The 12,071-nt window shown below is 38.5% G+C and overlaps 1 protein-coding gene across 3 annotated transcripts in view; it reads right to left on the reverse strand.

The window, feature by feature from the left end:
• The window catches only part of limk1a (LIM domain kinase 1a), a 70,292-nt gene that overhangs the window by 49,813 nt on the left and 8,408 nt on the right, over positions 1–12,071 (reverse strand). The window contains exon 1 of one of the 3 annotated variants that reach the window (XR_015776804.1): positions 2,417–2,566. The exons of the other annotated variants lie outside the window; for them this stretch is intronic. The gene's annotated coding sequence lies outside the window, so the exon portion shown is untranslated. Of the gene's footprint in view, positions 1–2,416; positions 2,567–12,071 lie in introns of those variants that run through there. 3 annotated transcript variants of the gene reach the window in all.

A 12,071-nucleotide genomic window follows, 5' to 3' on the forward strand; every position in this document is an offset into this window, starting at 1 on the left:
AATGAAAAATTTTGCATTTTATTTTCACAAAAATCTATAAAAATATAGAAACACTTTATGATTTGCTGATGTTTTCAACTATCAACATGTGGAAGAATCTAATCACATGTGGATGCAGTGTGATAAATGTGATTTTATGTAATAAAAACATGTGGCCACATGGAGCAACATGTGGAAAAATGTCACCACAGGCTTTACATGGGAATTTACACGGGCTTCACACATTGACATTACACGAAAAAAGTGCTCAAAAATTAGGATTTTCCCAAATGCAACATACATGTTTTATAAATGAAAAGCACATGTTCCACATACATCACATGTGAACATAAACAGTCACATTGTAGCGTTGTAGGGCCATTTTACAAATATTATGCAACTTTGCAAGACATGCATGGTGCATTCTCCATAACTATGAATAAATAGAAATATATATGGCCCACTTCCTTCAAATGTACAAATGTACATGTGGAAATAAAATTTAGCACAATGTTACTTCTGGCTTCTTTGGTGTAAAATAAAAACTACACTCCCCATGATCAACAAAAAAGTTCTCCCCTTTGACAGATACACACACATGCGTCAGGTTTAGGCTGATGAAGTATGGGGATATCCAGTGATAATAATAGAGTCCACACACACAGTGTCAGTCACATGTGGGACAGCAGGGTTTGATTCATTGTCTTTTGTTGACAAAAGAGGGAAGTCACTAAAAATTATGAGTTTTTGAAACCAGAGGGACAGAAGTGCACTGCATCATTAGAGAAGTGAAAGACAATTTAAAGAGGAATCAGTAAATCACGTAAAACCCACAGAGTGACGCATTTCAGTACCTACAGCCCTCTGACAGACTCGTTACTTTACGAGATACTGTGCATTAGAATGAAGAAAGTTTTAAACCCAATGATGGAGTTTTTGTGTTTTATATGTATGTCAGTTTATGAAGAGGTTCTGTGTGAACCCATGAGGGGAAGTCAAACAGCTGATCCACCTGACTGATCACACAAACACACAGCACATCATCAGCGTGAACATGTGAAACAATAGAAATCATTTTTCACATGACCTCGTTCTAGTTTCTCAGCCGTTAGGATCTGATGTTTATTTACTGTCTTATGACAGTGGTTTACGTAATTTTTTCAGTAATGTGCCCCCTTTTTACAGCTGAGTACTCCCTGACCAGCACACAACATTTTTGGTAGAAATCCAAAGTGAACAAACATTAACATGATTGCATTTGTTGCAGCAGTTGATCAGTAAAGGATACTGAATATAAAATGAGGTTTATCGAACAAATTTACACTTTTCATTGCACTTATGATAGTATATTTTCTTAGGAATTATCTTTGATTGATATTTTTTAAATTAACATTCAAAACAAAATCTCACTTAACTACTGCAGTACACCAAAGTACCCCTAGAGGTACTCATTCCCCTATTTGAGATTTACTGTTCTCTGTGAAACTATATTTAATATTTTTGTATTTTTTTGCAAACTTTATAGACAAAACAATATATCCTTCAATTAAGAAAATCAAATGATGATTATCAATATGTTTAAAATGTACAACTTACATGTAAATTAAGATATAAAAAGTCCCTAAAACTTTAAAATGTGTATAAAAGGATTTCGTTAACTTGCTCTACATTATTTTTTAAAAAAAAGGTGAACTTAAAAATGATCCCTTCCTGCAGACAAACGCCAGAAATGCCACCAACGTAAAGCAGACTTTCATGACCATGGCTGAAAAGATCAAGAAGCGATCAAAAAGTGATAATTTGCCATAATCCCAATGTCATTAGTAATCTCTGTGAAATTTAACAGCAGTAGCTTCTAGCTTCTTTAGTTGATTCATTGATTAATCAATTAAAAGAATAAATAATCAGCAACAATTTCAATTGAATTATAATTTTTTAAGCAAAAATGCAGAAAATCTATTGATTCTGAAATGTGACAATTTGTTACTTTTCTTTACTTTTTTCTTGATCATACAAATTACAGTTAGGGTCAAGAGAAGGTCATGTACTGTAAAGAAAATGTAAAATTATTTGTATTTGAACTGCTAGTCAGACAAATAAGACATTTGATGAGGTCAACTCAATTTATAGAAACAATTATCAAGAAAAGTCATCAGAATAATCAGTAATGAAATATAATTGTTGCAGAACGATTCAACAGACTGCAAAACTGATGAAGAGCCAGAAAGAGACAAAGTTCTCCCAATAATGGAAACTTTGGACAAACTCAATCTACTGAGGAAGACCATGTGATTTGGTAAAAAGCCCCAGCGGCAGAGGGTGAGTTGACTTGAAGTTAAGATTGTTTTGTTAAAAGTTTCACTCTGTGAGGCCTGAGCAACGTCATCCTCAAAAACTCTATAAACATTCAGCCGCGTACTTTCACTGGTCCACTTACTTTCTGAGTGTCTTGCTGCGTTGGTTCTTTGCTGACATGTCACCCGTGGGAGCGCCGCTCTTGTTTTGACAGTGAAAAGACAGACTCATGTCAGCAGCTCTGATGTTTAACTCGCACAGCCTCGCTGTCACAACCATCACTGACTCTCTCTCTCTCTCTCTCCCTTCCTCTACTTCCTCTCTCGGTGCAGCCGCACAGAGAGGTCAGGCTTCTCCATCCACTTCTTCCTGTCCTCCGCCCCTCTCCCGGCTGCTCATTTCTTCGTTTAACTTTGTTACAGCCGCCCCTGTAACGTGAACTCCCCATTTCCTGCACTAAGATTCAAATGGCAAAAAATCAAATTGTCCCATTATCCATCATCTATTAAACCCTTCCACCTCCTCTCAGCTCATTTCATTAACCAACCTCCTCACAGGAGCGCCGAGGAGTTTTGTTTTCTGAGGGTGAAAGGAGGCCGAACGTCTCACTCTCAATGACAGTTACCACGTAAGGTGAGAGCTGTGACAACACATCTTAGTAACATAACTGCTACTTAACTCACACATACGTACAGACGAAGACTGCTGTTTATGCTCAGACAAACCAGCAGAATCAAATATCGTCCACACTTCCTTCAGCTCCATCGACCAACGACTCAGATTGGTCCAAAGATCCTCAGACATCTTATCTCATACACACAGTAGGGCCTGGATGATAAATTGACCAATATTAGCTTATCACTATAAAATACAGCAAATGTCAGTACAAGAGTATACTGTATCTTGTAGGGTTGGGTATCGAACTCAGAACTTTTAAGGGTACCGACTGAATTATGTTGGTACTACCGAGTACCAATTCATGTTAAATCAATTGGTACCAGATTTCAATAACTGAGAGCACATCTGCCTGTGAGAAAGCGCCGCGTTCTGAAAACCTTCCTTGTGTCAGGACCACAAGTGTATCACAGATGTTCACTTCCACGTCTAACGCAACGGATCTGCCTTCAATCTGTCAGCTGTCGGACCTGATGCATTTCTTCGTGCTTCGGTTGATGGCCAATAACAGGCACTAAATAAATAGATTTATCTAAATTTTGCTACCTAAGAATACAGACTCTTCACTTTTGTCCAGCGGCTGGAAGTCTGGACTTATTTGTGACAACTGAAATTACATTTCTGCTTGAAGTACCATAAAAAAAGTACTGTTGGGTGCCAGTATCAAATTCCAGGTACCAGTACTGCCACTGTTATCGGTTCAAATGTGAACAGTGCCCAGCGGTATTATATTGGCAAATAAATAAAAAAAGAAATTACAGAGCGGCAATGTCATATTTGTGTTTGAAGTGTCATCATCACTTATTTTATTTTATTTCCCTATATTAGGGTGTTTTTTATCGCAACTATCATTATCAGTATCTAACTTTAATTTTTTTTGTATCAGTCAGATTATAACACAAAGTTCCCTTAATTACCACATGTTCACTTTGACTATAATAAATTATTAGTTACTCTGCAAATCCATTTTTTAATTTAATTTGATATCTTTGTCTGTAAAATGTCACAAAAATAGCAACAAAATTAATGTTATAATTTCCAAACACCCAACTGATGTTCTCAGATTCTGTTTTATTAAAACAACAGTCCAAACCCTGAAGATATTTCGATTTAATATCACATATTACAAAAACCTTTAAATCTTCACATCTAAGAGGCCTCAAAAATGACTAAAATGTTTTGATCTATTAACAAAATAGCTTATTATAAATAGAATATTTTTCTGCCAACCAACTAATTGATTAATGACTAATCCTTGCAGATAAACATCACTCAAACTACCCAGTTTTGTTTGTTGATCAAAGCTCCTTAGTGAGATTATCAATAATATTTCTGTGCAAATTAGCATCCACGACAACCTTCTAATAGCTTCACTGTCGTCTGTCTCATGTCATTAACGTCACTGAACCTCGACACTGTCAGAGTTCAGTGTCAAGGCTCTGCTTTAGGATTTGTTTTGCATTAACTCAGCTCAGTAAACAATCCGACACAGGAGCCGTGAATCATCCGTCACGTCCTGCAGCTGCTGTCACCAGGCAGAGTTCATCTGCGGGTAGAAACAGCTGAGTCACTGCAGCATTTTATGTTCACTGTACTTCACTGTATCACAGAGCTGCGAGGAAAGACACGGTGCAGATGAGACTTTGTTACATCCACCACTGATTCTGGACGTAATTATCTTGTTTTCTTCAGTCTTTTAACTCTTCAGATGACGCATTATCAAAAGCAATTTTTCTAAGGACAGCGGCAGTAATGTTGCTCCTGCAGACATGAGTCAGGGTGTAGAGGGATAGATGGAGGCAGCGGAGGAGCTGCAGAATTCGTGACAGCTCACCCTTAAGAGAGGGCAGCTTTCAATGAACAGTTTAAACTCAGTTTCTTCATACCGGATGTGACTACAGAAAATATGAGTGTGAATCCATCACCAATATCAGAAAACACAGCGTATGCTCAGAAAGCACATTAGATGCACACTGGATGTAAAAAAAAATAGGTTGTTATTTAAAGTGCTAACGAAGCAAATGCATTTGTAGTCCTTTGGGAAGACTGTTGGGGCAGCGACTGTCAGGCAGAGAAAGTTTTATTGGGAGCAGGATGCTGCTGCACTGTACTGCAGAGAGACTGCAGCAGCACAGGTCGAGTTTTCAGAGCTGGAGTACAAAAAAAAATCATACTGATGAGATGAGGATTCTCAATATTGCTTTAACTTGTTAAATACACATTTCTAAAGCTGTTCATTTCTAAAACGAATATAATAAAATAAGTATGTTTTCATTAGTGTATAATCACCTGAAGATAAGAATTGTCGGGTTTTCGTTTACTTAAAATGAGCAGGTTATATCTACATAGAGAGCAGGTCCTCATCCACAGAGTACGCCATGTTGCACCGCCATGTTTCTACAGAAGCCCAGAGCAGACAAACCAAACACTGGCTCTAGGCAGGGGTATTCACATTTTAGAGTCAGACACCAAAGATAGCAGCCCCGCCAAGATGACAGCGTTGGAACAACACCAACATTTTTTTAAGGACACAAGACAGAACTTTATCTATCGCAAGGGAAATTGCAGTGCAGCAGTTGCAATACAAATTTAGATGTGTGCAATATACAAGGACTTACAGCAAAAAAAACACCTAAATATTAAACTACATAACAAAAAGGTGGAAAATATAACAAAAAATAGGTAACAGTAAATTTCAAATATGCCAAACAGCATCAGTGAAATGCTGATTTATTACATGACACTGTTTTTTTTTTTAGTGTTTTAACCAGTTTTAATCACCTGGCTCATTTTTTGGACCTCTGGGGATAATTCTTCTCACGGTAAAAACTCCATGAATGTCTCCATGAAATATGGTGAGCACAGATGAAGTTATCAGTTAAGTTTTGGATGTTGTAATCTGCAATCCTCACCGCTAATTCCCCCTAAATCTTTCACACTGTTCCTTTAATGCAGCTACAGAAAAGTGGAAATAACCATCAAGAAATCAATTTGCAATAATCCAGTGAATCTTAATTGTATAATTTAAATAACAACTAAAGATAATAGGAAGAATATAAAAAGTTAATAAAAACATGAAACCAAGAGAATCATGGTGCGAACAAACGTCAGACCGGGATTCCTCTAATTACTCATTCCCCTGAGGCAGCTGGAGGTTGGGATGGCCTCCAGAGTCCTTTCATAATGATGTTACACACCTTCTCCCTCCATCTGGTGTCTTTTCTCAAATGTCAAGAGCTACTTTAACTGAATCCCCTCAAATCCAGTGAAGGCAATAAAGCTCACCCAGGAGCTCCTTGTTGAGCGCTCTTACTGAGAAGCATCTAGAGAGTCTTTAGTCTGAGGCCTCACAGCCTTTTCAGAAACAATGAGTGAATAAATTAAATATGAAAGATGAAGACGAAATACTGTGGACTTTAACAGAAAGCATGTTTTATTGCAGAGGCAATTTGGTGATATCCCTGCAGTCTTCTTTGTCTGAGACAAAGACAAGACTGAGTAAAAATGCGGTTTAGTTTGAGACGAGGCCGAGAGCTTAAAAGAAGTCTTGAGATGGAGACCACTCTTTAGTACTATAAGTCTAATCTAAACCACAGTTTTGGGAAAATTTAACCAAAACTGAGTGCACCTAAAATGTAAAATACCTCTGTGAGGGTGGTGAAGTCGGTCTCTAAACTGGGATGGATGTTTAGGTAATATTTTACCGTTCACTAACCTTTTGGGTTTGTTTTCTGATTGTCTGACTGTTCCTGTTTCTTGTCCCATCTGTGTCTCGTCTTCTTTTCTGCGATAAAATATCATTTTCTTTTGAGCAAAGAGTCGAGGGCTTTGTCTTGTTGATATTTACACTTTTTTGCCACCATCTGTGGTGTTGCTCCAATCTGTGCAATGTTTTTTCACCACACTTCACAGAAAGTAGTTCAAAAACACTGAGGAATATTTGCTGGTCATGTTTACTGCTCTGTTCTTCTTCTGTTTATCATAAACAAACTACTGATGCAGTTTCACAGTCAGTTTAAATGTACCACAGAGGTTGTTTTTTTTTAACCAAGACAGTCACCCCTGCATCTCACCAGTGTGTGCATCAATAAATGTAAAATGGAAACTGTGATCTCTTTATGCTATCTCATCTGTAATACTGACTTCATTTAATGCACTAACACTCCACTATTATTCCAAATGTAACAATATAATAAAATTCAAACAGGTCATGGAAACAGTATATTACATTTAGATATATTCCAAATTAGGCCTTTTTCTGAGTGATGCATTTTTCAATAAGACATGGGATTTGACAGCATAATTTGGGTTTTTGGAGCACTTTTTTTTTGGAGACCTACCCAGATTGGGGTTTTTACCAAAGTTTGTGACTGGTTGAAAGGAGAAACACACCTACTTAAAAACATTAAAAAAGAGATTGATATTAACAGGTTTTTGGATATTCACAAATATCTCAAAGTGGTTGAAAGAATGAACGAGGGAGGCTAAGTTTGCACGGTCGAACGTGTCAGACGCTGATAGAAAACTTTGAAAAGTCGGCCCCAGTTCTTCTTTTCTATATTTTGACATGATAAACGAAGGTTAGGGGCACATTAATCAGAGTGTGTATGGCTTCGTGTTAAGAGTATTATATTGGAATTTTCATTTCCAGCCTCCCTCGGTGTTATGGATGAAGACTGTTAGTTACTTTTGAGGGGGGAAGGGGTGCTACTAAATGGGTCAGGAAGTTAAAAAAAAAAAGTATTGAAGAAGGACTTGTGTTTTAAATTTTGGCCAAGGTAAGGAACATAAAACGTGAAAGAGTGACATTTTATATTTGTTTTAAATACAAAAGTCACACTCCAGTCTGAGTTTGCTCAGAGCTGTTTGATTACATATATGTGACATGCAACTACCTGAAAGAGGGCATATCTCTCCCTGCTGTGGCAGAGTCTGAAGTACATCAACGAATGGATTCTCCACAGGTGCATGTAAACTGGGACAAAGACAGTAGTCTGAATAAATGGCCTAATCGAGCTATAACCGTAGCTCCACTAAACTGTGCATGTAAACATACTGAGAGCGTACAGTTAGGCTCTTAGACAACCAGAAGTCAGGAGGAAAACAGCAAATGTGAAAGTGGATCTCAGTGGGAACACAGCTGCATTTTCCCATGAAGGCTACTGTATGTACAGAAGGCTGCTGCTATTTTCTGAGTAGAAGTGGTTTTTTTTTCTCCACCCATGGGACTCCCTTCAGTCCTCCAACAACACTCTGGGCACTTCAATTTTGCATTCCCCTCTGCTATTATCATCTCCACTTCCTTTCCACTGGAGTAACGCTCCATGGCAGCACCAGGCCAGGCACTTGGGCATTTTTTGTTTGGATTTTAAGCTCCGTTCCCCACAAGTCCCACTACGCAATTTTCCATGGAAGTCTTGGCTTACTAGCGAAGCTGTCTTAAATCCTCCTTTTCCATGACAATCCTGCTCCTCCCTCAGGATTTGGATCTGGGTCAGAAAAAGATCCCCTCTAATTTATAGACACAGTGTGGTATGCATGAAAAACTTAGCATGATTTCTAGGAGCATGCAACTCTTTATAAGAGACCACAATTTTTTTTATTTATTTTTTTTACAGATTTAGTTGCTCAAATGGCTTCACTCACATTAATTAAACAGTTCTGGTGTGTGTTGTGTCACCACACGGTGGGCTGAAGGGCTTAAAGCTGCAGGCTGATATCTGACACCTCAAAAAGAATGTCAGGGAGCTGGCACAGTGCTCAGGTTTGCACCAGCTGATGGTACGGTTACAGAGAAATGCAAAGTGGTGCTGTCATTTGCAGTCAAAGTACAAAATGTATGAATATGCAAACAAACAGAAAGGTGTGAAATGAATTCACGCACATAAACACAGTAAAAAAAAGAAAGAAATGGAAAAATGCAAACACCTCAAAAAGACACCCCGCTGAGATGAACTGCAATCCGTCATCTATACTGAGGCAGCCAGATGTAACACACGCACACACACACAGACGCGCGCGCACACGCGCGCACGCGCACACACACACACACACACACACACACACACACACACACACACTGAACAAATCCATTGTGGGCTCTGTCCTGTGCTCAGATCCTCCTCAGATTTCCCATTCAGTCATCCAGCAGGGAGAAATCATTAATGACACACTGAGCGGTGAGTTTTCCACACAGCTATGGGGATCTGCCGACCAGCTCAGATTAACAAAGTGGAGGAGCGACATCGACGATGCAGCAGAACATTAATCACCTCAAAGAAGTGAAGCCAGAAGAAACAAAATGCCACCTCGTCCAAATACAATAAAACATTTTAACTGCAGCATTTCACAAAGATTTAAGAGTCACATAAGAAAGCTAAATGTACTTTCAGTGAAATTTGGCTCTTTTGTAACATCTAGTGGCAGCTGACAACAACAGCAAATGTAAAGCTTAATACCTGTTATCTTAACGATAAGAGTACTTTTGCTTCAAGTATGTCACTTTTGTTGGCTGGCTCGAAAGAATAAAAGTTTGAAAATGAAAAAAAAAATGGTGAGGAGTCAGAAAGCAGTAACCTCTATGGCTCGCTCTTCATCTCTGCTCGAGTCTCGAGGGTTCATTAGCTGCTAATATTGTAACACACACAAAACTCAGAATGCACTGTTGGCAATCTTTGCATTGTCAAGGATCATAATATCATTATTATCCCTAAGAGGTCATTTGTTGTAAAGTCTAACCAACAGACAAACAATAAACAATGAATAAAAATACAATACAATTTAAAAATCAAATTCAGCTATTTAAAAGGCCATTGGCAGCAGGGAGAAAAAAAAATTCAGTCTATTGGTGCTGCGTTCTGGCAGATTGTATCTGCAGCCGGGTAAAAGCAACTTGACCTCTTCAGACAGAGGGGGGCTGAGGTCATCAGGGACTGACTCGGCCTTCTTTTATGTCCTAACCTTGTACAGACAATACCCTGCAATCTGTTCTTATTTTTTTAGGGTAAATCCCAAAACCCATGAGTTATGAAAGTAATGTCGGGGGCAGGTTTTAATGAGGAAGAAGAATTTGTGGGAAAAAAACAATTACGCGTGTGGATCTGCAGTCTAAAAACTATTTGTGCAATATATCGTCACAAATTGCACCTTTTAATTATCTTCAGCCTTCTATTTTCAAGAAGCAAAGACACAGACCAGAAAGCAGGTTGATTTCTGAACCTCCTGCTCGTCAGAGACAAAGTTAGCTCGATGACATGATGATGATGTGAGAGAAAAGAGAGAGAAAGCGGGGAGAGAGAAATTACGTAACATCCTCAGTAACAAAAGCTGCAGCAACATCAACAACTGCGACCTATTAATAATAAATACAACAGCCTGGTAAAAACTGTCCTACTTTCACAGTAAATAAGTCCTCCTGACTCAGCTTGATGAGGCTGATCAGCGCTGATTGGAGTTAAAGAAAGCAGTGTAATAGTAAAACAGAGGCAGTCACTGTGTGAGAGGAAATGCATCAAAAAACCAAAACATGGTATCAGTTTCTGGTTATTAAATGTAATTTCTGTTGTACGAAAAGCTACACACACGTAATAATAAATGTTTTTTTATTTAATAAAGGGAAATTCCACCGTATACTCTAAAATCTCACTAGAAGTGGAAATCTCAAATTGCAGTTCAGTGTATTGAAAGAATCGATGGCCATTAGTGAGTCTCCACCATCTGTGAATCTCTTTATTCATGTGCTCAAATGTGTCATGTTACATGACCTGATGAACTGATCTGAAGATTTAATGGCGCCTGAACTTCAACACTCTTTTAAAGTCCAAGCAGGAAACAATCAGAGACAAATAAGGTGAGTGCTCATTAGGGCTGGGCGATACGGCAAAAAATATTCTCACGATACTTCTTCCCCATATTGATCGATATCGATATTTATCACGATATATATAATTCGTTAATGCTGCCGGTTTGAAAATATTCTTCAGCTTTCATATACAAAAAACATTTTCTAGTTTCTTCTGTTCCTTTCTTATCAACATCGAAATTTGTGCATTTTCATTAAAAAAAAAACGACATTTTGGACAAAAAGCTGAGGTTAAAGGTATATACACAGGTAAAAAAGGACCGAGTGAGCTTTTATCTGTCAAATATTTCACTATGCATGAAATCATTTTGAGGCCAAAAAAGCCTTTTAGTGACAAGATAGGAGCTGCAATCACTTTTTTGGATCATTTCTCATCATGAAAGATGAGAGAGTGTGAGGCAAATGGAGAAACTGGATTTGAATCTGTGTCACTAAATCTGTGGGAAAATGTATGAATCCAAACATGAGAAGTGCTTGAAGAGTCTTTTAAAAAATGGAAATGTAACTGTCTACAATTTTGCGACCACTGGGCAAAGTTCTGTGACACGATCGAAAGCTCCAGAATAGCTTACGCTGTACGATCGGAGCCTTTTCCTGAACCAATTTTTGCACCTCAGAACTAATTTTAGGGTCAGACTGAATTTTGGCTTCATCAGGCTTTGTTGCCATGTAGTGTACCGGGAGAAGCAAGGGCCCATTATGGCCAGATCAACTGCTCCCGAATGGTCACCGAACACTGGGATGAATTTCTGACATTTCTGACATCTGAAATTTTGGTCGGCCGTTGTCAGACTTTCAAACAGTGTAGCCGATACCCCGTTAGTTTGTTGGTGCTGCTTACTTGTGTGTGTGTGTGTGTGTGTGTGTGTGTGTGTGTGTGTGTGTGTGTATGAGATACAGAAAGAGGAAATAAAAACTTGGACTGACCCCGTTTTTGGAAAAATGGCTATTTTTGGGACCTCTGTCTCAACATTATTGTGAACTGTACCTCAGCTAGGACACAAACTTTCATCTGTCCACAGCACTGCAGCCTTCAAACAAATTTTTATTGACACTTGTCAACAGCTATGACAGTCCACAGGGACTGACGGATCTTTTTCTTGTCTGTTTAACACGTACATTGTGAGCACTCAGGTCGAGGCTTGATGATCTGTACAGTGTGAGCATGTGAATCGTGAGGTTTGGCTTTGCTTCACAGAACATGTACTCCACCTTGTCAAGGTCCACTTAATTTTGGCATACAATGTAATCTGTTTTGACA

The sequence above is a fragment of the Plectropomus leopardus genome, chromosome 6 (genome assembly GCF_026936395.1).
Source record: "Plectropomus leopardus strain MGB_pleo_1.0 chromosome 6, ASM2693639v1, whole genome shotgun sequence".
In the NCBI taxonomy this organism is placed as follows: Eukaryota; Metazoa; Chordata; class Actinopteri; order Perciformes; family Serranidae; genus Plectropomus; species Plectropomus leopardus.